Raw genomic sequence first — 27,670 nt, 5'->3', positions numbered from 1 at the left:
TCCCGCCAATTCTTTGATTTTGGCAGACTGATATCAGTTTTGGACTTCTGGCCTCCAGAACCATGTGGTAACAACTTTCTGCTGTTTTAAGCCACCAACTTGGTCAGAATTCCTTATGGTAACCACAGGGAACTAAGGAAGCAGAGAGTGGAAGGTCTGAGGTGTGGCCCATTGAAGATCTTGTACACCAGGGCTCTGAGGCAGGTAGAGAAAGGTCCATTTCAGATGCTGTGCCTTCCGTCTGGCCGACCTCCCAGTCTTTCTCATTTTGCTCACTCATTGGCTTCTGCTAATTTGGTCCATGGCCAGGATTTCTGTAGTTCTTATTGTGGGATTGCTGAACTCTGCTCCAGGCTTTGAGCACAAGGCAGTGTCCAAGGCAGAGGAGGGTCCCTCCCCTCAGAGTGTTCCAGTCCTGCTCTGGTGGAAATGCACCAGCCCTCAGCCTGGGTCTTAGCCTCTGTTCTCGCTGTCACTCACTGTTGGATTTAGCAGTGGGATCACAGAGTTCTGACCTTAACCTGTTCTTCTACTTGTTTACACCTTTGGCTATTTCCTGGTCTCTGCTCTCTTCTGTCTGCTTCTTTCATTTTCCAGGGTTGGCACTTGGCTCCTGCTGTATGCCTGGCACATTTGGGTCAACTGATGCCGACTGTTCCATTTATCCAGCACCCGTGGTGGATCCATCCACAGTTTGTGATTCTATTTTCTGACCTGGTCTCTTAACATCCAGCTTTGTCTCCTGAGTATAACTTCACATTTGTTCTTAGATCTAACCACTGCCCTTGATCTCCTGGCTCTGATCCCAAATCAGAAAGACGTTAGTGATTTGCAGTTATCCACCTGCCCCACCAACCTGGATCTAGGACAGTGGAGGCACCTGGAGCAGGTTAAAGAAAGCTGTAGCAAATTGGACAAGATTTTGTTATTGCAACCTTCAGATGAATACCAGCCACACCAGCTGACAGTTTAATTGCCACGGTGCTTCCAAAGGAGGAAACAGTTGGCTGGCTTCTTTCTAATACATTGCAACTTGGGCCAGGTTGGTAATTCTACTATGCAGACTGTAAATAATCTCTTTGTTCGAAGCAATCTGTTTATTTTGGTGTGTCTTAATGATCAGCATACACAGCTTTCCACAACTTTCTCTTCAGTTCACTTTCTACTCTTCTCTTTCCTAGGAAAGGGTAGAAAAAGTGAAAAGGGAGTGTTTGAAAAGTCTTAAAAAAATTTTTTTGGGGGGGACTTTCCTGGTTGTCAGTGGTTAAGAGTCTGCCTTCCATTGCAGGGGACAGGGGTTTGAGCCCTGGTTGGGGCAACTAAGATCCCACATGCCACAGGGCAACTAAGCCCATGTGTTGCAACTATTGAGCCCTCATGCTCTAGAGCCTGTGCTCCACGACAAGGGGAGCCTACATACTGCAGTGAAGACTTAGCACAAGCAGAAAATGAAAAAAAGGACAAAACACCTAGTTTGTAAAAACTGAAATATAGTTGATTTACAATGTTTTAGTTTCAAGTGTATAGCAAAGTGACTCAGTTATATATACATATATATACATATACATATATTTACTCTTTTTCACAGTCTTTTCAATTATAGGTTATTACAAGATACGAGTATAGTTCCCTGTGCTATACCATAGGTCCTTGTTGGTTATCTGTTTTATATATAATGTGCTGATATGCTCAGGCGTGGCCGACTCTTTGCGATCCCATGGACTGTAGCCTGCCAGGTTCCTCTGTCCATGGAATTTTCCAGGCAAGAATACTACAGTGGGTTGCCATTTCCTTCTCCAATATGTAATAGTGTGTATATTTTAATCTCAAACTTCTAACAAATTCCTTTTTGAAAAGCCTTTAAACAAAAAGGATGTGTGTCTGAGGTTTTTAATAATCAAGTGTGTGTCCTTTCAGAACTCATGGTGTGGATGAACCTGAATGGATCGCTCTGTTTACTCCCCTAGAGTGTTTTGGAGCAAACGAGTGGGGATGTGGGGGAAGAAGAGAGAAAGAAACTGACTTCTACTGAGTGCCTCTAAGAACCAGGCACTGGGTAGGTACTTTGCAGATATTATCTCATTTAAGGCTCACAACAATCCCCTGAATTAGGTACTATAATATTATCTCACTTTACAGATGAGGAAATTGAGACAGAAAGCTCAAAAGACTTGCCCAAGGTCATGAAGTTGGGATTCAGAGCTAGAACTTGAAACTACACACTGAGATCGGTACCTGATACAAATGGAATAATAATAATGAAATACTTTTTTAGAAATAGGCTAGGAATGGAACGCAAACATGTCCAAAACACTCGAGGCATGTTACCTCTTTGCTAGAACAAGGGCTAGCAAACCTTGAATTTTGTTCTTAATGGAGACTTAAGTCTAAAAGTATAAGTATAAAAGGATATAAGTATAAAAGGAACTGCAGTTGTAGCTGGAGGTTGTTGCCTGCAACTCTGCTTTTTCAGAAGGTCTTGCATTAATTAACATTCCCAGAGCTCTTTAAGATAGAAAGATAAGAGCTGTCATAGGTGTGACATACTGATCCCAAAGCAAGGAAACATTTCAGAAACACTGCAAGGGCCTGGATGATACATAGGTGAGTCCCAACCACCTGCATGGTATAGGGAAGGCCCTACACTTTGGAGACACACCAAACTGAAATTCTGCAGGGAGATTTCAGTGCTTGGTAGAAGGTTCTCACTCTTATTAAAATATAAATGCTGGGACCTTCCTGGTGGTTTCCAGCTGTTAAAATTCTGTGCTTCCAATGCTGGGGGCCTCGGTTCGATCTCTAATTGGGGAACTAAGATCCCACATGCCTTGCAGAGTGACAAAAAAAAAATTTAAAAAATATATAAATGCTCTTGCAGACTTTCCTGGTGGCACAGTGAATAAGAATCCACCTGCCACCTGCCAATGCAGGGACATGGGTTTGATTCCTGGTCTGGCAGGGTTCCACATGCCTTGGAGCAACTAAAGCCTGGGGGCCGCGACTACTGAGCCCACCTGCCTAGACAAGCCACTGCACTGAGAAGCCCATACACTGCAACGAAGAGTAGCCCTTGCTACTTGAAACTAGAGGAAGGCCACACAGCAACAAGGACCCCGCACAGCCAAATGTGTGTGTGTGTGTCTGTGTGTGTGTGTTAGTTGCTCAGTTGTGTCTGACTCTTTGTGGTTCCATGGACTGTAGCCAGCCAGCCTCCTCTGTCCATGGGATACTCTAGGCGGGAGTACTGGAGTGGGTTGCCATTGCTTTAATATATATATAATATTATACATAATATATGTGTATATATATATTCTTTAGAGGTATTAGTGATTGTCTGTCACTTTTACATGAATGGGAAGGAATTTCAGATTCTGTCCAGAGATCAGTTTTGGTTAGAGGAAGAGAAAACCTAGGGAAACTAGGGAGCGTTGGTACCAGGGGCTGGGAAGCGAGGGTGCATACAAAGTCAGAGAAGTAAAAAACCAGCTCTACCCAATCCCATATTTGGCTTGGAATGGGTCCTTGGACTGAAACAGTATTTCAGTTCTCCAGCTAAAGGCCCAGGTGCCAGCACCAACCATAAACAGGGACTAGAAACTTAGAAGTAGGTGGAAACTAAAGGGAAAGAAAATAACAGAGTGAGCAAAGGTATTTCAGAAATTGAGGTAAAAATGACTTCCCAGGGCACACAGAAAGCCAGGAAACAGCAGTGAGTGATCCATAAGCAATGGGAAGAAGAAGCAGAATCATTTCATGCTTTTTGATTTTTGATGACAGTCTTGTCATCAAAAGTAAATGCTCTGTGTTGTCCTCTTCACCTTGATAGCCTCACTGTCCTTACAACACCCCTGGCGAGGTGGTCTTATTATTTGATGTGGGGAAGCTGAGGGCCAGAGGGTAGAAGTACCATGTCCCAGATCACCAGTTAACAGGTAAGACATGGGATCCAGGTATCCAACTCCATGGCTGTGCTGTTCCCACCAGCCCAGGCTGCTTCCCACATCCATCATTATCTAGGATCCAAGGAACCCAGAGAGATGAACAAATACAGTGGAAGCAACCTGAGGTGTAAAGCCAGCAGATCTGAGTTTGGATCTTGGCTCCATCACTCATTTTGTTGTGTGGGCTCAGAAAGTATTTGACCTTCTCAGCCTTCTTTCTGCCTAGTTACAGAAAGAGGATGAGAGGTTCCCACCCCCATCCATGTTTTAGAATCTATTCATTTTTCACTAAAGTGAAGATGATGACAGTAATGATATAAATCTTAACAGTTCATATTTATTGAGTAATCACTCTGAGCATCTCTCATATATTAACATATTTAATCCTTATAACAGCTCTGTCAAGTAGGGATGATTTGATTTCCATTTTACTGATGAGGAAACACAGTGAAGTTAAGTAAGTTGCTCAGGGACCCCTAGGTAGTATAGTAAATGGGAAAGTTATGTTTGGTAAGAGAGGCAGACAAAAACCCCTGGGGCCTGGGTCGTGCAGATCTGAAAGGATTCAGGAAGAGTTCGCCTTGTGCCACCACTGGGCCCTGCATGGTCTTCACTCAACAGGCGGGAGGGAGTTCAACAGGTGAGGCTGACAATGATCAGTTTCTTCCTCTAGGTTCTCCCTGCCCTGGTCATCTCCTCTAGCGGCTTCTCTATCTCCAGCCTAGATTTCCTGCTTGCTGTTTTTCAGCTGCAGCCCCTGTGATTCAGTTCACCTCTCCTGCCAGGCTTTCTCTTTTCAGTCAGGTCTTGGTTCCATCAACGGTCATCAATCCCCATCATCGCATCCACAGACTCCAGTTTCCTGTCTTTTGCTCCTCAGGTTTCTCTCTTTCTAGGTACCCCGTCACTTCCCTGTGCTTACTTCTCAGGGCCAAATCTTGGGAGCCAGCTTACACTGGCTTCACTCCCTAAACAGTTACTTCCAGGAGCACTTGGTCCAGTGGAATGTGGCAGAGGCTGTAGGACATCTGGAAATCAGAGAAGGAGCGAGGTAGGATGTGATTGACCTTTAAGAGTACTTTGTCTCTGAGTGACTATTATAAACACAAAGATGGGGCTTCCCTGGTGGCTCAGTGGTAAAGAATCTGCCTACCAATGCAGGAGACATGGGTTCGATTCCTGATCTAGGAAGACCCCACTTGCCGAAGAGCAACTAAGCCTGTGTGCCAAAACTGCTAAGGCTGTGCTCTAGAGCCTGGGAACTCCAACTGCAGAGCCCATGCGCTGCAACTACTGAAGCCTGTGCGCCCTAGAGTCTGATCTCTGCAACCAGAGAAGCCACCACAATGATAAGCCCGCACATCGCCACTAGAGAGTAGCCTGCATAGCAATGAAGATCCAGCACAGCCAAAAATAAGTAAATAATAATAAAAAACCCTGATAAACACAAAGCTGATGTGTGCTGGGCCTGGATGGGGAAACAAAGTCTCAGGAATGTGCAGCTGGAGCTCCTGGCCACACACAGTATGACCAGACCCCATGAGGAGCCCCCTATAAGACCCCAGGCCTTATTGCTTCACGTTTGAATTCCAGGGGAAAATCCATCAATTTAAGACATTGGAAAGTAAACTGAGCCTCCACTGCTGATTTTCTTGCTGCAATGCAACTCTCTCCACCCCCGTCTTCTGAATTTTAAGAAGCTACAGGTGATAGTAGTTAAATCATTGGATGACTAAATTGACTTTTTTTTTTTTTGAAAGTCTCTTTGATTGCACAGGGCAAACCTGCAAGAGTAGGGATGTAGAAAAACCCATATCTCCATGGCCTAGAAACAGGTTAAAAGACAGATGGAAGCTTGTGACCCTACGTAACAAAGCATTGCTGTGCTCACTGGCCCCGGAGCTTTGCACACCGCAGCCATGGTGAGTAGCTGATGAGATGCACACCCAGCTTGAACATCAGACACTGCCAAGGCCCTGCAGCCTCGTCTCCCTGCTGTGCTGCTGCCATTTGCACCCTGTGGGTCCTTCCTGGAGGTGGAGCGACCCCTTCCCCTCCTCTGGGCCTGGGGGAGGGGGCAACCTGAATGATGACACCCACCTCCCCCAAAGCTCCTTTTAGAGCGGGCTGTAGCTTAGCAACCCGCGCCCCTGACAACTGATTTACTGGAGAAAAGCTTGACTTTCTCCAAGCAGGTTTTCTTTTTCTTCCTTTCTCTTTTCTTTTCCTTCTTTTCAAACAATCAGACCTTGACTATGATGAGGTCCTTGTGAATTTCTCCCAGAGATGCTGATTTTACCTTGCCTGGCTTGCTTGGACTCCTGCATGGACACCAGCTTTCTCCCCAGTCTTCTAGCTTCAGGTCTGACCCCAGTCCCTCCTCTATGTTGTAGCCAGATTACTCTTTCTAGAGTTCAGTTCTCATAGGCTTCCTCTCTTGTTTAAAATCCTTCGATAGCTCCCAGGAGACGTACGCCCACAAGGCCATTCAGCAATGAGCCCTTGCCTCGTAGATGTTACCCATCCTTTGTCATGCCATCACATCCTCTGCCCCACTGGATTTTAATTTTTTCTTGCTTCCAGATCCTTGAATCTGCTGTTTCCTCTGCTTGGAAAGCCTTGCTTCTTCTTACTTACCTGTGAAATGTTCTTCGAGAATCAGCTTAAACATTAGCACCTCTGTGAGCCTTCCCTGTCCAGTTCCCAGTCAGAACTGACCAGCCCTGTCTTTGCTTCAGAGGGTTATAGATGGAATTGTCCCTTGACTGTGAATTCCTGGAGGGCAGGGAGTAGTTCTCATCCTCCAACATGTGGCCAGTGCCCAACACAGTGCCTGACACATAGAGGGTGAGCCACATGTCACCAAATGTGTGAATGAGGGATACTGGAAAGAAGGAAGAGAGATGGAGGCAGAATAGGAGGAAGGGAGGAGGGAAGGAGAAAGGAAGGAAGGGAGATGTGATGGAAGCAAGTGAGTTCGAACATCCAGAAGGCAAGACCCAAGGGTGTGGGGAAATGGAGCCCAGATGATATCTGGCCTCCAGGATGAAAGTGGCTTCTCTTCGAGTCTTGGGACCCAAACTTGTGGATCAAAGGCAAAGCCAGGTGGGCCTCCGGAGGCCTAGGTACCTGGTAAGGGAACATGCAAAGGCGAACAAACTGAGCCCGTTAACGTCCAGATCTCTTGCTTGCTCTGAATCACAGCGAGGCTGACACCACAGGGTTTGTGTCAGTGGTTTCTGACCAGGTTGTTGGTGGGAAGCTGGGGCATTGTTGGCAGTGACTCTTTTGGGGTCTTGGGTACCTGCCAGATGGCCTGCTACTATTCTGGTTTTTGGCAGGTCCCTGGGCTCAGGTAATGCTCTCTCTTTCCTCGTCCCACTGGTCCTTGGGGGTGATAGTTGCTTCCAACTGCTCAGGGTTGCCTCATCATCTCCTGATAGACTTACCAGCTCCTCTGTCACTCCTGTAACTAATCTCATGCCTTAAATAGATCCCCATTGTGGGACATATTTGGTGCTTTCTGTTTTTTGGTTGGACCCTGACTAGTTGAGTTTTGTGATCCCACTGTAGGGAGTGAGGTCACTGATGTGCACCTTGGAGGAGGTAGTGTACTTCTGTCTTTTTCTGGTTTATGATGGGGTAAGGGTGCGTGGTGTATATGTTTAGCCTGGATGGGTGGGAGGTTGGGTGCATTTCTTTGGTCTCCAGACCACAATGATGCTCACTTTGAGCTCTGAGGGCCCTCTATGCACAGTCTCCCTCCAGGATATCTGTGCAGCCCCCTGACTGCCAGCCCCCTGCCTCTGGCGAGAAGATAGGAGTTAGGCTTTCACTCCTGAATTCCAATTGGAAAAGTAGCATGAAAGAGGATGTCGGGGAAGCAAGGAAAGAGAGATTGTGAGGCATGAAGAAGGGAGGAAAGAAAAGGGAAAAGATGGGGAAGAGAACGGAACAGGTGTATACATCTTTATCACATGTCTGCACATAGTAGGGCTCAAGTGATATTTGTCGAATGAATGAAAGATGAGAGGAAGTAGAAGGAAAAGGTGGAGAGCCTGGGCAGTGCTAGCAAAGAACCAGGCAGGACTTCCCCGTTCCCCCTGCATCCCCGGCTTCAGGGCTTCTGAACAGCTCCCCCCGGGACGGCAGCTTCCTGACTGGTTTCCTCCAATCTACCTGACCACTGCTTCAGGGACTTTCCCAAAATCTCATTCTCAGTTGCTTCAGCCAATGCTATAGCGGCTCCTGGAAGTGTCGAGATTAAATTCTGTTGTGTGCTTCCAAGTATCAGCTTCAATCTGGATTCTTCTGCTTTCAGAAGAAACCTCCTGCTTTCAACCTGGATTCTTCACGTTGTTCTCAACCTTGGAACACCGTGGAGATCATTTACTTAAAAATGATCGGCTTCCTCCCTATCTATCTTTGTCCTTTTAAGGCCTGGGATTCTAAGCTGATTTGAGACAGGCCTGGGGAACACAAAGTTAGGTAGCTGAACTCAGATCTGGCCCTTAACCCCCATCTCCTGTTCTCTCCCCCTCCTATAAATTCCTTTTGTCTCTTGGAGAGTCTGGGATGGTGGTCCCACTTTTGCAGCTGGGAGGACGCCACGATGGTTCTCCCTCTCTGGGCTCCCGAGAGAGAATGGGCAGAGGGAGGGGCCAGGCTCTTGGTGCACCAAACAACCCAGCACCCCCCCTACCCCCCCAAGGCAGGATGTGTTCATGCTCAGGGAGGTCCCACTGTGCTTGCAGCTGAGTTGTACATGCCCCAGAGGATGGAGGGACTGGCCCTGGGCGAGTGAGAAGGAGACAGAACAACTCAGATGGTGTTCACCCCACAGCACGGCAGCCTGAGACTGCCCGGGAAGTCAGGCTGGGATTTGAAGATTCTTTGGCTAACTCTGCCAGAAAAACTAGATGACACCTAGTTCAACCACACCACTCAGATGCAATGCAGTTAACATTTGCACACACACGTGGCATGGCATGGGCGGGTTTGATTTGCACACACCTGGGTGTGATTCTCTGTTGCTTGCCAGCTCAGCAGGCAAAGTCCTTCAGCTCCCATTTTCCTCATCTGTAAAGTGAAATAACATATACCTTTTTTTGTTGTTGTTAGTCGCTCAGTTGTGTCCAACTCTTCGTGACCCCATGGACTGTAGCCCACCAGACTCCTCTGTTCATGGAATTCTCCAGGCAGGAATACTGGAGTGGGTTGCCATTCCCTTCTACAGGGGATCTTTCCAACCCAGGGATCGAGCCCAGGTCTCCTGCATGGCAAGCAGGTTCTTTACCATTTGAACCACCAGGGCAACTCCTATACTTTTCTTACAAAGTTCCAAGTATTTTGCACCTGATAAGGCTTCAGTAAAAGGATGCTATTATTATTACTGCTATTTATTCATTTAAGAATTATTTGAGACCTCTCGGGGCTAAATTCTGTGCTTGGCATTGAGGCTACACATGAAGGCAGAGAGAAGAGGAAAAGCTTGTCAGTACTTTAGGAAGCTGGCAGTGTAGAGCAGGGTGAGCAAACTATGGCCCTTGGGTCAATTCTGGCCTTGTGCCTATTTTGTAAATAAAGCTTACTTAGAACACAGCCAAGTCCATTCAGTTATATATTATCTGTGATGACTTTCTGGCTACAGTTATAGAATCAGGTCATTGCAACCATATAACCCACAAAGTCCAAGATATTTATCATCAGGACTTTTACAGAAAAAGTCTGCTGACCCTTGGTCTAGAGAGGAAGGTGGATGTATAATCAGGATGAAGCCAGTTGCAGGAGAATGTAAATTATCTAAACTGATGACCTAGAAAAAAGAACCCTGACCTGAGTGGTCATTAGGACTTTAAGCCAGTCCATGAAGGCTGAGAAGGAAATTGATTCCTAGAGCCTGGGAGTGGGGAGGGGTGGGAAAAGGCAGGTCAAGAGGACCATGGGGCCTTCAACGGGAGAGAGTGCATATGAGGATGGAAGAGACTAGAAATTAAATGGCTAGTCCAAATTAAATGGTTAGGCCACTTTGGAATCAGATCTTAAACCTGGTTCAGTACCTTGTAGGATTTACATTACTTTATATTTAGATAGCATTTTGTTTTTAAAACATGCATGAACACATACAGTCTTATTTAATCCTCACAACTATGTTATGAAGTAGGCATTACTTGTCTGATTTTATAGACGGAGGACACTAAAAAGAGCAAGAATCACTCAGCCAAGAAGTAGCATTGCTGGGTCTTGAGTGCAGAGAAGGGGCCTATGACTGTGGCAAGGTCAGAACTCCATCACAGGAATACGTCCTGGTTACCTGGTGCATGATGTAAATGAAAGGCAAGATAATCTTAGAATTGCACACCTAGGGGTTATTCAAAATTCAGAATGTCTTTAGTGAATATCTGTAATGTATATGTACAGAATTAGGTGCTAAGAGAAGAGCTTAGGGAAGTTTAAGATGAGACTATGCTGACCTCTGGGGCTGTGGGTTTGGTTGAGGACAGAACCCTCCAAGTTCCTTAATGGTTTGAGGCCGTTCACATTAAGTGACCACTGTGGGCTGCTGACAAGAAGGGCACATGAATTAGAGGCTATATCAGACAGGTTCCATAAAGGGTGTGGGGCTGGAGCTGGGGACTGGCTGCTTTTACGTTGTTGTTGTTTAGTCGCTAAGTTGTGTCTGGCTCTTTTGCGACCCCATGGCCTATAGCCCGCCAGGCTCCTCTGTCCATGGGATTTCCCAGGTAAGAATACTGGAAAAAAAAAAAAGAAGAATCTAAAAAAGAGTGGAGACATATATATATATATATATGTATAACTGATTCACTTTTTTGTACAGCAGGAACTAATACAACACTGGAAACCAACTCTGCTCCAACAAAAATTAAAGCAAAAAAAAAAAAAAAAAATCCAAATACTAGACCAAGACTTTCAAGAAAAGGAGGAGTGGGAAGGATCCATTAGGACCTCATAGCAATTTGATTCTATGTGAATGAATGCCAAAGCCGAACAACAAACGATCTCCCCAGCGGGCTTCCAGCGGCCCTGACCATCGCCTTGTAAGGGGGAGCAGGCAAGGCTTGTGCAGGGAAACAGGGCCCCAGACATCATGGAGAGGCTAGAAGCACAGAGAACTCCTTTACTGCAAGGGGCTCTGGTGAAGGGAGAAGGAGGGGATAGGACAGAGGCTGGTCTCAGGGAGCTGCCAGGTTAATGAAGTAAGAGAGGCCCGTCCTGGCTGGAGTGAGACACATGACACCAGGCAGGTATGAAATGCAGGGGCGTTTCAGGAGTTGGGGGTATGGCAGGCAGAAAGTGGGGGTTGGGGAAACAGAGAAGCCTCTGTGAGGGGAAGGGCATTTGAGGTCACCCTGAGGGAGGGGGCAGGATTTCACCAGGTGGAGGCAGGGGAGGCTGTTCTAGGTGGCCTGAGCAGCCTGAGTACTGGGGAGAGGCTGGAAGGGTCCCTGCTGTTGATGACGGGGGCTGGGGTTTGGGATGCTGGGCTGAGCAGCTGACACAGGAGCTTGGCAGTAAGGACATAACCCCCGGAGGTTTAGGGCAGGGGACAGATAATATGAACATGGGTCACTGGTTTCAGAGAGTTCAGAATGGAAATTGCACCCGCCATAGGTTGATGTAAGGAGTGCCTGGTGCCGAGAGGACCTTCTAGAAGGCTCTTCTGCAGTCTAGTGGAAGCCTGAGCTTTTTCAATTTTCCTCTTGGGGACCTGGAGCCACCTCACCACCCTCCTTGTTGTGCTGACCCTCACTGGCCTTGCGAGACAGGGCTTCTGATAAGGCGGCCAGGTTACATAGGCCAGTTCAGCGGGTGTGTCACAGATAAGCGGAGATCCTCTCTCTCAGACTGACCTTATCCAGGCCCTTTGGGTGGGGGGAGGGGAGGGTCAAATAGCTGCCCTGGCTTTCCCCTTTCCTGTCAGACCCTTGTGTTAAAACTCAGGGTTTTGAGCTCTGGATAGTCTAGGGGGGTCATGCTTCTTCCAGGTTAGTAGTAGTAAGTAGTGTTAGTCCCTCAGTCGTGTCCAACTCTTTGTGATCCAGGGACTGTAACCCGCCAGGTTCCTCTGTCCATGGGATTGTCCAGGCAAGAATACTAGAGTGGGTTGCCATTTCCTCCTTCAGGGAATCTTCCTGACCCAGGGTCTGAACTTGAGTCTTCTGTGTTTCCTGCATTGCAGGCAGATTCTCTACCCGTCTGAGCCACCAGGGAAACCCAGATTACTTGTTGCTTTTTTTCACCACTATGTATTTACTGTCTTGTATCAAGAGTTACATCTTTCCTAACTTGGTATATCTCACACCAGGCTTTGCACACAGTAGGCATGCAACATTCTTGCCCAACTCAAAACCAACTAAACAAACTCTTCCACTCCCTCAGGAATGACTCAGTCCTGCCCCTGAGGTGCTCAGACAGATCCCCGCCCTGGTTACCTGGCACTGCAGGATCTCATAAAGAGGAGACTGGAGAATCACCAAATATAAACATTCCCTTGGCATCAGCGTTTTCCGTAGATAGAGGAGGAATTGTTCTCCCATGCGGAGTTTTGTGAAGGCATGTAAAGAGTTAATTAAATCCCTGCCCATGGGACTTGGCCATATAAAGGCATTCCACCCAGAAGGAATGTGGGAGTCGTGCTGGGAAGCAGGTTTCTCTCTAGGCTCAGGGGCCTGGAGTGCTTGTGCCAGAGCCAACATCTGGGGGCTGTGTTGCCAACACTGGAGACACTGGTCCCCGGGGTCACCAAGCCTGATGTAGAGCACATGGCTTCCTTGGCCTGGCCCCATGTCCACGATGCAGATGCCCATGGGAGTCCAAACAGCAATGGCTCCTGACTGGGGAAGACTCATAATGACTCTCAGTAGCTGTATTTACTGGGTGCTCACTGTGATCAGGTTCTCTGCCAAGATCCCTCTGTCTCTGACCTCAGGTCCACCCCTCACCTTGGGAGCTGCTGTCTCTTCAGGATGCATGGCCATGGCATCCACCTGGAATGCTGGACTTTGTGGCCTTTTACTGGCACTGTACCTACTGCACATTTTTTGTGTTAGTTTTGTTCTTGGCTGAATCCCCAGTACCAGGTGCTGGTATTAGGTACTAGTACCAGGCACATAGCAGGTGCTCAAGAATGAATGAAGTTAATTGTCTTGCCTTTACTGTAATTTGAGTGTGAAGGAAACAACTCACCACCTTCTCCCCTCAATTCCTCTGGCGCTGCGAAGGGTGGTGTTATTATCCCTGGGTTGACTGGGTAGAAATAGTAATACTTGCCTTTTCTCTCTTCTTGGTTGATCAATGTTTACCTGCTGTAAGATCTCCCTCAAATACATGTTAGACTGTGAAGCCTTATTATATCCACTCTTGGATCTTCCTCCATATATATGTGTATGTATGTAGGTAATTACCTGTGCTATGTGCTATGCTTAGTTGCTCAGCCATGTTCAACTCTTTGCAACCCCATGGACTTTAGCCCACCAAGCTCCTCTGTCCATGGGAATTCTCTAGGCAAGAATACTAGAGTGGTTTGTCATGCCCTCCTACAGGGGATGTTCCCCATCCAGGGATCAAACCTGTCTCTTATGTCTCCTGCTTTGGCAGGTGGGTTCTTTACCACTAGCGCCACCTAGGAAGCCCCTTCCCATCTTTGAAAGTGAAAGTGAAAGTTGCTCAGTTGTGTCCGACTCTTTATGACCCCCATGGACTATATGGTCCATGGAATTCTCCAGGCCAGAATACTGGAGTGGGTAGCCATTCCCTTCTCCAGGGGACCTTCCCAACCCAGGGCTCAAATCCAGGTCTCCTGTATTGCAGGCAGATTCTTTACCAGCTGAGCTACTAAGGAAGCCCAAGAATACGAGTGGATAGTCTACCCCTTCTTCAGCAGATCGACCTGACTCAGGAATTGAACCGGGGTCTCCTGCATTGCAGGCGGATTCTTTACCAGCTGAGCTACCAGGGAAGTTTTGGTTTTTTTCCCCCTCATCTTTGGGGCTCCATAAATTTACCTTTAGGAGACCAGAGGGGGCTACAGGTGTAGACAGAAAGATTGGGGGAAACACAAGAGAAGGAAGTTGGGGGGCAAGAGAAGGGGAGGATGAGAGACAGTTGGCGCCCTGCAGGGGAGCCCTGGGGAGGTCGCCAGACCACAGAGGGGATGGCCATGTGGTGAGCTTTGGTCTACCAAGCCTTGGCCTGCCTCACAGAACTTCCTAGGGCCAGTGTGGCAGAGAACAGGGGAGTGAGTCTGCTGCCCTGAGCATGGCACCCCTCTGGAGGTGGGGACAGTGGACAGTGAGGGCTACCCACATGGGGCATGATGACTGAGGCCCTGAGGGGTCAGCCCACCCCAGACCACCTCAGCATGAGATGCCCGTTTGGCACTTGGCAAACCCCAACCCCACCCTGCCCTCCCCCCCCCGCCCCACCCCCGGCCACTAGAACTTGCACACACTTCAGAGAAAAGGGAAGAAAAATCACAAAATGACAGAACTTAGGTTTCTGCTTCCCCAGTGGAAGGGAACTTGGTGTAGAAATTAAGTTGTTACAGAGGAAGAAATGATGGTTAAGTACCAGACGCTGCAGCTAGGTTGCTTAGGTTCAAATCCTGGCTAGCTGTGTGATCAGAGTCAAGCCATTCCACTTTACTTCTCTGTTCTGCTCCAGTCTTTTTTTAAAGCAACTATTTATTTAATCTCTAAAATCGCTGGCTCCCACAATGATGTGCTATGCTGTGCTTAGTCGCTCAGTAGTGTTGGACTCTTTGCGACTCCATCAACTGCTGCCCACCAGGCTCCTCTGTCCATGGGGATTCTCCAGGCAAGAATACTGGAGTGGGTTGCCATACCCTCCTCCAGGGATCTTCCCAGCCCAGGGATCGAACCTAGGTCTCCCGCATTGGAAGAAGATTCTTCACCATCTGAGCCACCAGGAAAGCCCTCTACAATGATGGTTCATATTAAATATCATTTATAAGACAGACTTGGGGGACTTCCCTGGTGGTCCAGTGATTAAGACTCCACGCTTCCACTGCAGGGGACCTGGGTTCCATCCCTGGTCAGGGAACCAAAATCCCACATATCACATGGCACAGCAAAGAAAAAAAAAAGGAAAGGAAGAAAAAAAAAGACCGGGGTTCCAGTCCTGGCTCAGCACTACCTCTGGGACAGTCATTGAACACTTTTTGACTCGGTTTTTTCATAAAAATACCGATGACTTCATCAGGATGTCATGAAGATCCCAGGAGACGTGTAATCTTCCTTTGGTGGTGCCCTAATATGGAGTTAATTTCTAAATTCTCATACATTTTATAAATACCATTGATTATCAGCACAATCCCTGTGACTTGTAAGTCGATTATAAATAACTTGAGGGCAAATACTGATTGAAGCTGTGCTGAGAAATGGATGTGCCACACCTTTATCCCATCCTGCCCCAACCTATGCAGGGCCCCATCACAGGGGACACCTCAGTAAATATCTACTATCAATGAGGATTTTAAAAGAATAGATGGAATTTTATTTACAAAGAATCTGAAAACAAGGTTCGGTTCAGAGGGTCAGGGGACATGAGCTGGTCAGGGATTGCTTGACAGGGAACCATAGAACTTCGTTGTTGTTTTTTTTTTTTTTCCTTTAATTGAAATATAGTTGCTGCAGTTCAGTCACTCAGTCGTGTCTGACTCTTTTCGACCCCCATGGACTGCAGCACGCCAGGCTTCCATGTCCATCACCAACTCCCGGAGCCTACTCCAACTCATGTCCATTGAGTCGGTGATGCCATCCAACCATCTCATCTTCTTTTGTCTCCTTCTCCTCCCACCTTCAATCTTTCCCAGCATCAGGGTCTTTTCCAATGAGTCAGTTCTTCATATCAGGTGGCCAAAGTATTGGAGTTTCAGCTTCAGCATCAGTCCTTCCAATGAATATTCAGGACTGATTTCCTTTAGGATGGACTGGTTGGATCTCCTTGCAGTCCAAGGGACTTTCAAGAGTTTCCTCCAACACCACAGTTCAAAAGCATGAATTCTTCAGCACTCAGCTTTCTTTATAGTCCATCTCTCACATCCATACATGACTACTGGAAAAACTATAGGTTTGACTAGATGGACCTTTGTTAGCAAAGTAATGTCTCTGCTTTTTAATATGCTGTTTAGGTTGGTTATAACTTTCCTTCCAAGGATTAAGTGGCTTTTAATTTCATGACTGCAATCACCATCTGCAATGATTTTTGGAACCCCTTAAAATAAAGTCTATCACTGTTTCCATTGTTTCCCCATCTACTTGCCATGAAGTGATGGGACTGGATGTCATGATCTTAGTTTTCTTAATGTTGAGTTTTAAGCCAACATTTTCACTCTCCTCTTTCACTTTCATCAAGAGACTCTCTAGTTCTTCTTTGCTTTCTGCCATAAGGGTGGTGTCATCTGCAAATCTGAGGTTATTGATATTTCTCCTGGCAATCTTGATTCCAGCTTGTGCTTCATCCAGCCCAGCGTGTCTCATGATGTACTCTGCATATAAGTTAAATAAGCAGGGTGACAATATACAGACTTGACGTACTCCTTTTCCTATTTGGAACCAGTCTGTTGTTCCATGTCCAGTTCCAACTGTTGCTTCCTGACCTGCATATAGATTTCTCAGGAGGCAGGTCAGGTGGTCTGGTATTCCCATCTCTTGAAGAATTTTCCACAGTTTATTGTGATCCACACAGTCAAAGGCTTTGGCATAGTCAATAAAGCAGAAGTAGATGTTTATTGTTGCACAATATTATATAAGCTATAGGTGTATAATATAGTGATTCACAATTTTTAAAAGTTATAGTTATCATAAGATATTGGCTATATTCCCCTTGTTGTATAATATATCCTTGTAGTTTATTTTATTTATTTTTGGCCACACTGAATGGCATGCAGGATCTCAGCTCCCTGACCAGGGAACAAACTCTTGCCCCCTGCAGTGGAAGCACGGAATCTTAACCACTGGATCACTAGGGAAGTCCCTGTAGTTTATTTTATGCCTAATAGTTTGTACCTCTTAATCTTCTACTCCTACAGTGTGCCTACCCACTTCCTTCTCCTTACTGGTAAGCACTAGTTTGTAGAAGTTAGAGTTGTTGATGTTGTTGTTTTGTCTTTTTGTTTTGTTTTGGGCACACTTCACAGCATGTGGGCTCTTAGTTCCCAGCCCAGGCATCAAACCCATGTGTCCTGCATTGGAAGCACAGAGAGAACTTAGAGTTTTGACTTGGCTTTACTCTGATCAGCCTTTGAGGAAGGTTGCACAGCCAGGCATGCCTGAGCCCGAGCAGTGGTCCCAGGAACAGACCCACCTGGATCCTGGGGACTTCCTGACTTCTGGTCTTACTTTCTGAGTACTCTCAACAGAAGCACACTGATTTTAGACACAAGTCTACATGTCAGCTCCACCCTGGACAAATGTCATGATCTTGCTTGAGCTACCCAGTGAGTTGCCTTGCATCTCACTGCCTTCAACTACAAACCCATGTTATAGGGGGCCTGCTGGGGTTAAATTGGACCATGTATGCACTGCCCTCTGTACGGAGCTTGGCATAGAAGATATGCTTCCAACATCAGTTTTCATCTCCATCCCTTTCTTTCTTGGGGAGCTGGCCTAGTAGGAAAATCCTGAAAGTAGGCAGTGGGAGTTTTCCTCCTGCCACAGAAAAGATAACACACTCTGAGATATTTGCCTCTGACGAGGGCAAGTTTCCATAGATGTACAGCTGCTTAAGGGGTATGGAAAGCCGTCTCCCTCCTCTGGGGTCAGAGAAGGTTGGGCTCACGTTCGAGAAGAGGTGTATTGTGTTCAGAAGACATTATACACTCCATCAATATTTGATAAGGCCCGGGTGTGCGGTGTGCTTGGCTGACCGACTCAGCTGTGTGACTACCAGCTGTCCTGCATCTGATGTGACAGGCCAGAGAGCAATGTCCTCAGGGAATAAGGGGCCCACTGTCCTTCAGGGACACGGCAGGGCTGACCGGCTCAAAACTGGCTTCTCTCTTTTTCTTGCTCTTGCATTTGAATGGATAATAACACTAGTATCTGACAATTGCTGACTGCTTTATCCTACGCCCGGCACGTAACAGGTGCTATCTCTTTTAGTCCTCGGAAGGCTCATTTTACAATTGAGAACACTGAGGCCTGGAGAATGAAGATACTCGCTCAAGGTCAAATAGTAGGTCGTGACCTGAGGAGGGCCAGCTAACCAAGGAGAATAAGTACATGAGTCAACTTGACCTCAAGAACTGGGGTATTCAGGCAGAGATGGTTTCACAAGCTAGAGAATCTTAGGGAATGAGAAAAAGGATGGGAAGCCTTATCCCCAGACGTCTGCAGACCTGCCTCAAGTCTTAGCACAAGAAACCTAGAACTGACTTTAATGTCTCTTCCGATCTTAGCTTCTCTTCTCCCACTGCTGTTCTCTTTGCCTGGCCCAGATCTCTCCCTTTAAGAACAAATAGAGGGACTTTCCTGGTGGTCCAGTGGTTAAGAATGTGCCTCCAGTGTAGGGGTTGTGGGTGTGATCCCTGGTCAGCGAAATAAGATCCCCCTATGCCTTGTGGCACCACCAAAAAGTAAAAAACAAAAGACAAATAGAATGACCCAGGAACTTTTAGTTGCTTTTTGTATGAAATTGTGTCTGCCCTGCAGCCCTAACCAGCTCGCTCTCCATCTGTAGACTAGGCAGCAGAAACCCATTCCCTCCAGGTCTGTTTCATAGTGTCCTCTTTGCCAGCCCCTCGTGGTTGCTGCCGTAGGTGGACTGTGGGTTTGTTTGAATCTTAGTAGTTCCCTCCTGGATGCTCTTAGCATTGAATCATTTTTAGTGGGCATCTCTGAAAGTCTTTGGGATGTTTGGCCTGGGCACAGCTCCATAAATTTGTCTGGTTGGGAAATGGGTGTGCAGTGAGGGAATCATGGGTTAAATAAGACCATGTACACAAAAGCACTCACCTGGCCCATGATAAGTACTCCACATGTGTTACTGGAATTTAATCTGGAGAGGATGCATAGGATTTGATGTCTGTAAAGGCATTGAAAAATTCTTGGTTCAAACCATAAACAAAGAAATTGGGCCCAGAGAGTTGAAGGGGATTGTCCAAAGTCATGGGGAGTGATCTGGGTGAGCACTGAGTTCCTGGATTCAGATTTTACATAATAATAATGCCCTCAGATACCCTCTCTTACCCTGGACCCCGGACTTTACAGGACCTCCACTATGACTTTCAGCTATGCCTCTATAGGTATAGATGGGTAAGGAGTCTGTGGGACAAGGAAATGTGACTGTCTTGAGCCCATTTACCTCTTCTAGAACATTCTCTGGCTACCTAGAGATTCTCTATGGTACCTAGAATTTGCTGCCTAAATGATCCCGAGCCTATTTCCAGCCTTCTTCAGGTCTCTTTACCAGGTTCTTCCTACCAAAAGCAGAGGTCACAGCCAATGTGGCCAGTCTGTACCAAGGGTGGCATATGGGAGGCTGATGGTGGGGTGTATAGAGGAAGCTTGTGTATATGGGCTGGGATATGGGCAAGTGATGGGGGATGGGAAGAAATGTCCATGAGCCCAGATCTGAGCATTTGGGGGTGAATTCTACATTTTTAGCTGAATTCTGAGGAGGAAGAGAATTCTAAATGTGAAAATGGCTTTCTAAGTCAATGTGAACATGTATTCATTAGGATAGGATGGTGTGTGTGCATGCTAAGTTACTTTAGTTGTGTCCGACTCTATGCAACCCTGTGAGCTGCAGCCTTCAAGGCTCCTCTGTCCATGGGATTCTCCAGGCAAAAAAACTAGAGTGTGTTGCTGTGCCCTCCTCCAGGGGATCTTCCCAACCCAGGGATTGAACCCAGGTCTCTTATGTCTACTTGCATTGGCAGGCAGGTTCTTTACCACTAGTGCTATCTGGGAAGCCCTGGTTAGGATGGTATAACATTTTTTGGTATAACATTAGGTATAACATTTATTTGTTAGGTTGATCTGTAACCTTTAAATATTAGACCTACATAAATGGAGATCTACATAAATGGGGCTCTATTTGTATTCTTGTGCTGGGCCCCACAAACTTTAGGGGTGGGCTGTTTCATAGTGATCTATTATGAGATCCCCAGGGGGAAGCCTGATAAAAAAGAAAATCCATTGCTCTCTGACATAACTGGGAGAACATAGCTGAGTGCTTCTTCTAACGCTCTGTAGATGTTCAAACATATCAAAAAGCACAGACGACAGTATGAGAAATGTGAATGGGCTGTAAATGAGAGCTAGAAGAATCAACTGCATTATTGTACTAATATAATATCCATTTGTGAAAAGAGGTGATTCTTTGGCCTTTGGATCAATTTTGCATCAAAATTGAAGGAATCTTCCCTGGTGGTATTGTAGATAAGAATCTACCTGCCATTTCAGGGGACACAGGTTTGATCCTTGGTCCAGGAAGATTCTACATGCCGCAAAGCACTAAACCCGTGTGTCACAACTACTGAGCCGGTGCTCTAGAGGCCAGGAGCCACAAATACTGAGCCCACAGGCCCCAACTACTGAAGCCTGTGCACCTTGAACTTGTGCTCCACAACAAGAATAGCCACTGCAATGGGAGTAGCCCCAGGCTTGATGCAACTAGAGAAAGAAATGGAGACCCAGCATACCCAAGAATAAATTAATAAATAAATGTCTTGAAGTGTTTATGTCTAGGCCTTCATCCATACCAATAAGGTCTTTGATAATAAGTAGCCTTTATTTCCCATTCCTCAAAACTGGAGCTTTGGGGGCTGGTGTGCAATTTGCCTTAGATATGTCCTTTTCCTTTTTCTTTTCCTTTTCTCCATGGATAAGTTTCTCAACTCCAAAGTGAGGAAAGATGGACTCCATGGGAAGGGGGTAGGCTAGAGCCTTCATTCCACCAGAAGGAAAGCCCTTTGCTGTGGCCCTTCTGCTTGCCTGGAAAGCTGGTAGACACGCCTATGAGATGAATGTGCCCTTGGCTGCAAGGCTGCACTGCCAAGGTTCATAGGGAGCTACACCCGGGCAATTACGCTGCCCTCCCTGAAGGAAAACGTTCTTCCCTTCCCACAATGGCACAATCCACCGTCTCTCTTTATTGTCTTGCCCAGAGTCCAGTTCCCAGAACTCCCTGGAGGACTGGTGAGCCCCAGACAATAAGACGTCTCATCTGGAGAGAAAGGAGGGGCATGGGAGTCCCCGGAATCCTTGCGGATTCAGTGACCTCAGAGTGGCCTTGACTGTTTCTTCCTGTTGGATTGAGGCTACCTAGCTATGCTCAAGATCTACCACGTTGCCAAAAGGAGGAGAGGGGGTGAAGGCACTCTAGCAAGCACTTTGGCGGAAGGCTAAGGGCTTGCCTGAGAGGTCTGAGGGTGGAGCCCTGTGATCCCTCATGCAATATCATGCGCTATGGTTATTCCCCCACAGCCCAAGCTGGAAGCACTGATTTTCAGCAAGAGTCTGAGGTCAGCCAGTTTCTGATGGTCAAGCTACCCGCTATATCCTGGAACCCAGATGGGATACCATGTTGTCCTGCTCACTCCTCCTGTGTTGGCCCACATCTACCAGCTCCCAGGGCCAACACTAGGTTTCCTGGGTGGGTCTCATTATACAACCCTCTCCTGCCATACCCTCCAGGACTAAGGTTTACACACACACACACACACACACACACAATTCACCAGTTAGCATTTTATTTCTCCAGAGTTCTGTTTACTAAAGGGAGGCAGTGGAAGAGTGACTCACATTTCAGGGGAATGTTTGTTCATTTAAACCCTGATCACTTGTTTCCTAACCTCCAGCGGATGGATGAACTGGTGCATATGGCAGGCTGTCCATGAGAATTAGAGAAAAACGTCCCTCCCTCTGGGCAGGCTCAGACCCTGCCAGGTGGAAATGAGGTTGGATTCTTGTCCCTACTTGCCCTTTGCCTGGACACCCTTGGGCTCTGAGCTCTCTCTCAACTGAGTATGCTTCATAGGAGTGAATCTAATGGGAAAGTCTCTAGACTAGGAAGGAGGGGAAAGTTTTGGACACAGATGAAGTCTCATAGTTGCCCACAAACTGTCTCGTGTAGTGTCTGTCTTGTCCATCTACTCTCATGCCGGAGCCGATGCCATAGCCTGGATGCGCCTTGCTGGGTGCTCAGCTGGGGTAATTACTTAGAGTTCCTGCTAAGTGCCTGACCCTCCCAGGAGTACTGACGCCCAGCACATGATGGCCTTTCTAGTGAACTACATTTTTAGAAACAATGATTTTATATGATCAAGGGATAACTCTGGGAAATAGGCAGGGCCAAAGATTATACCCATTTTATAGATGAGAAAACTGAGACTCAAAAAAGGTGACTTTTGCAGCCACCCAGCTCATAAATGGCAACGCTGGACTCAAGATCCACCAGTTTTACAGGTTCGACAGCTATGCCACGTTGCCTCTCACCAGACAGACTCACAAAGTCCAGCCTTCATCTTAATTTCCAGAATGTACAAATCTTTAAGGAGTCCTTTGTGTCTCCAAACTGTGGACTACATTCTTAATTCTTTCCCACCAGCCATTTGACAGGACTCTCCTAACAATACGTCTGTTTTAGCACTTAATTTTTTGGGGAGGACTTTCTCCACAGTCTCGTGAGGCTGTCGGAGTGGGCATTCTGTCCATTAGAGATGAGCAAATGGGGACCCAAAGAGGGTGAATGAATTGCTGACTCGCACGCTTGGTTCAGGACCAGGATCTGGGCCTTCTCATATTTAAGGCTACAAGCTTTCAGCTTTGTCATGCAGCCTCTTTCCCAGAGGGCTTAGGGAGCATAAGCAACTGCCTACAGGAAATATGCTTCACCTTCCTCACAGACACGGCGTTCCAGAACCAAACTCCATGGAAACGGAACACAGAGGGTGTGTACGGGTGTCTCCTCTAGACCCACTCCTTTTCTCATTAGTAGCTGATGAGCCACCCTGTATTTTCATGGTGGGTCAATTCTGACCCATGTCCTCTTCAAAGCCAGAACTGAATCACAGAATATCAGAAAATAAACCAGAGTCTTCTTCTAGTTGAATACCCTAATTTTACAGATGAGGAAAAAATTTTTCTTTCGTTTTTCAGATTTATTGAGGTATAATTTACAAAATGGTAAGATATGTAACATTACAATGTGATGATTTGAAACACGTGTGCATTGTGAAAGGCTTCCTCCGCTCTGCCCTGTCCAGTTACCACACCCTTTACCTCACATACTTACCTTTGTATGTGCGTTTGAGACCATTTAAGTTCTACACTGTCTTAGCAAATTTCAATTACACAAATACAGTGTTATCAACTACCATCACCATGTTTTATACAGTAGAGCCTCAGACTGTATTCCTCTTGTAACTAAAACTTTGTACGATTTTACCAACTTCTCCCTATTTCTCCCCCCACAGCCCTGACAACTGTTTTTCTACTCCATTTCTATGAGCTTGATCTTTTTAAAAAATGTTTTTTATTTTTAAGATTCTACATGTAAGTGATACCATGCAGTATTTGTCTTTCTCTGTCTGGCTTATTTCATATAGCATAATTTCCTCTAGTTTCATCCAACATTCTTGCAAGTGATAGGATTTCCTTCTTTTTTAAGACTGAATAATATTCCATTATATTTTTATACCACATTTTCTTGATGCTTTCATGCATCAATGGACATTATATTGTTTCAATTCCTTGATTATTGTGAATATTACTGCCATGAACATGAAAATACAGATATCTCTTAGAGACAATTTCATGTCCTTTGTATATATACCCAGAAGTGGGATTGCTGGATCATATGGTAGTTCTATTTTTAATTTCTTGAGGAACAGCCATACTATTTTCTGTTGTGGCTGTACCAGTTTACATTTCCACTAACAGTGTTCAGGTGTTATCTTTTCTCCACATCCTAGCCAGCATTATTGTCTTTTTGATAACAGCCATCCTAACAGGTGTGACATGATTGTGGTTTTTTTTTTTTTTTTTCTTTTCCTGATGACTAGTGATGTTGAGTGTGTTTTCATGTACCTGTTGGCCATTTATATGTCTTCTTTGGGAAAAAATGTCTAATCAGATCTTTTTTATTTGTCATTATTTGTTTTTTTTGATGAGTTATATGATTTACTTATATATTTTGGATATTAATCCCTTATCAGATATGTAGTTTGTGAATATTTTCTCCCATTCCATAGGTTGCCTTTTTATTTTGTGATGGCTTCCTGTAGATATTCTGTGCCCATGGACTGAAAGGACTAATAGCGGTAAAATGTCCATACTACCCAAAGCAATCTACAGATTCAATGCAGCCTCTATAGAAATTCCAGTGGGGGGAGGGATGGGAGGGAGGCTCAAGAGGGAGGATATGTATGTATGCTTATGGCATTCACCTTGTTGTACAGCAGAAACCAGCACAGCATTGTAAAGCAGTTATCCTCCAAGTAAAAATAAACAAGTAATAAAAAGAAATTCCAATGCACTTTTCATATAAATAGAAAAAAATAATTTTAAAATCTATGCAAACACAAAACCCCCAAATAGTCAAAGCAGTCTAGAGAAAAGGAGAGCAAAGTTGGAGGCATCACACTTCCTGATTTCAAACTATATTACAAAACTATAGTGATCAAAACAGTGTGGTACTGGAATAAAAACAGGTACATAGACCAGTATAGACAGCCTAGAAGGAAAACCATGTATATGTGGTCAATTAATTCTCAAAAAAGGGGCCAAGAATACACAATGGGGAAAGGATAGTCTCTGAAATAAATGGGGAAACATGGACAACCATATGCAAAAGAATGAAATTGGACCATTATCTTCCATCATATACAAAAATCAACTCAAAATGAATGAAAGACTTGGACACAAGAACTGAAACTGTAAAACTCTAGGAAGAAAATTCAGAGAAATCAAGCTCCTTGGCATTATCCTTGGCAACGATTTTTAAAGTTTGACACCAAAAGCAAAGGCAACAAAAGCAAAAATAGACAAGCAGGACTACATCAAATTAAAAAGCTTCTGCTCAGTACAGATAAGGAAAGAGTTTAAAGCTATGATACAGGCTAAATGACTTGCTCAAGGCCACCAACCTAGTTTTGGGCATAGGGAATATTTCACAGTCTCATGTTGAAGTTGTTAGCCTGGTTTCTGCCTATGGAGAGCCATCATCTGGAGATTGGGCTCTGGGAAAGGTGAATGGCTGTTGTCATTTAAATCCTCTGCTCTATTCTGAAGGACAGCCAGGAGGGTGATAGGGACATGAAATAGAAGATTGACACCTTATTCCTTGCTCTCAATCTGAAATTTGGGCTCCTTTGGCTTCACCCGAGTCCCTATAACCTGGAAGTAAAACCTTTCTACCTCTGCATTGACTGTGGGGACTCTCTGGGTCCTGGGCTTGTGCTCCAACCCTTGCGAATCCCTCTTTTCTCTGGGATCAGTTGCTCCCTCCACACATACTTACTGAGCATGTATTTCATGCCAGGCTCTGTGCCCAATAAGTAAGACAGACATGGCTTCAGTCCTCAGTCCAGCAGAATCCTGCTTAAAATAATTCTATAATTAATCCTGAGAATTTCCTGGAATCAGCATTCATACCTTGATCTGGCTGTTAGGTGGCCCCACCCACCTATTCTGGATCCTGAGCTGCCTTTCCTAGCTGCTGGGTCTGGACAATTTTCCCTGCTTGTTTCCTGATGCCCATCTTAGACCCCAAACCTTGACTTATAGGTATCTACAGAGATGACTGGGCTTCCCTAGTGGCTCAGATGGTAAAGAATCTGTCTGCAATGCAGGAGACCTGGGTTCAAGCTCTGGCTCAGGAACATTCCCTGGAGAAGGAAATGGCAACACACTCCACTATTCTTGCCTGGAGAATTCCATGGACAGAGGAGCTTGGTGAACTATAGTACCTGGGGTCGAAAAGACCAGACATGACTGGGCGACTAAGCACACACACACAGAGATGACCGCACCTCCGTGTTCTCCTGCCTGGCCTGAGCATCTAAATGGATCACTGTGCCAGATAGGGATAGGATGCTGAACATGGCAGAAGGGAGCCTGTTTCCAGGAAAGGATGCTGGCTCCTGGCTTCTACTCTCTGATCAGAGCTATACATGTTTTCTCTGTTCACCTGGAAGTGCTGATCGTTAGCCTTGGCTCTCTTACCCAGATTCTGTCTTATGTGTGTCTTGCCTTTGATCTCCTGTCAGTCTCTGCCCTTGACTTCGATGTTTGGGTTCATGGTTACCACACATCTCCTTCCTCAATGAACTGACCCCCGAACTGTAAATGCTGACATGACAAATTCTGGCCACCATGCCCATCAGTTTGACCCACCTCCTAGTGCCTGACCCACTTCATCCGACACAGCCAATGGCCTGGAGCTGACCCATCATGTTTAACAGGTCGTCAATAAATATTTGTGATTTGAGTCAACTTCAGAGTGGTTCAGAAATTCCAGGTACTTCTAAAAGAGAATCCAGAAGAGCTGGCTGTCATCTAATGGTATGTTCCAAGTTAAGACTTCTCTTTCATCCCTGTGCTTCTCTGTGTCCAGAAGTTTAAAAGAAAGCATAGACAGTTCCATGAGGGTGTGAGTCAGGATGAGACAAGAGGCTGCTCTCCACACAGGACGTTTATTCTCCAGCATAGTTGGCAGCCTCAAGCCCAGCCTTCTAGGTGGCCTGGACAGGGCCCCTGATAGTGGAGGTGAGGGAACAGCTGTTGCCTGTTACTGGCAGATCTAATGAGCCTTTTCTTCCCTCCATGCTTCTGTATAACAGGTCTGCCCACACGGAAAACAGAATCAAAGCTGGCCTGTGAGGTGCTTTATTTTTCTTGAATGCCTCTGTAGATGTTTGCATGGGCTGTTTCTCCTGATTAGAAACCTTTGTTGGCATTCACGAACTTTCTTCACATCCATGTGAGGTAGATGCAGAGAAAGCTTTGCTTGGGCACCGAAGCTTAAATCCCTGTAAAGCTAGTGACCAGGTCCCTTTAAAGGGGCAGCTCAGTGGCAAAGATTTCTGCCATCAGACTCAACTCAGGGTCCATGTCACTAACTTGGAGCACAATCTGGTTTCCACTGAGAGTGACCTTAGAATTTTTTCCAAATTCTGTTTGTCTCTTAATGATCTCACCCCCAGGATGAGAGAGAGATTTTACTTTCTCTCTGAAATAGTGATTGAGCCTTGATATCCTGGCAGGCCTCCCCTAAGATGTCTCCAGTGGTCTCCATCTTCCAGTATTCACACTCTAGGTTACTCTCCTCTCTTTGAATGAGGGCTGGACTTACTGACCTGTTCTAAGAACAGAATAGAGCAAAAAGAATGGGATGTCACTTCTGAGATTAGGTTATGAAAAAACTATGGTTTCTGTATTAGAAATGTAGCCACACTTTCCTCCCATCTTCCTCTCCCCTCTCCTCCCCTCCTCTCCTCATCCCTTCTGTCCATCATCCTTCTCTCTTGCATCACTCAGATTGGAGGAAGCAAACTGCCATGTTGCGGGCAACGCTATGGAAACAGTCATGTGGTGTGGTGAGGAACTGAGACCCTCAGCTCAACAACTGGAAGAGCGGAAGCTTGCCAACTTCCCCACGAGAAAGCTCTCAAGTGGATCCGTCAGCTCCAGCCGACAGCTTCACTGCAGGTTTACGGGAGACCCTGAGCCAGAACCACTCAG

The 27,670-nt window shown here is 46.0% G+C and overlaps 1 long non-coding RNA gene across 1 annotated transcript; it reads left to right on the top strand.

Moving 5' to 3' along the window:
- Window positions 1-277: 277 nt before the first annotated feature.
- On the top strand, window positions 278-27,670 carry LOC133064677 (uncharacterized). The gene is made up of 3 exons (XR_009694673.1): window positions 278-1,042; window positions 1,918-2,056; window positions 27,467-27,670. It is a non-coding gene; the product is annotated as an uncharacterized LOC133064677 (long non-coding RNA).

The sequence above is a fragment of the Dama dama genome, chromosome 11 (assembly GCF_033118175.1).
Source record: "Dama dama isolate Ldn47 chromosome 11, ASM3311817v1, whole genome shotgun sequence".
NCBI classification, from domain to species: Eukaryota; Metazoa; Chordata; class Mammalia; order Artiodactyla; family Cervidae; genus Dama; species Dama dama.
This window is presented reverse-complemented; position numbering and strand designations above follow the sequence as displayed.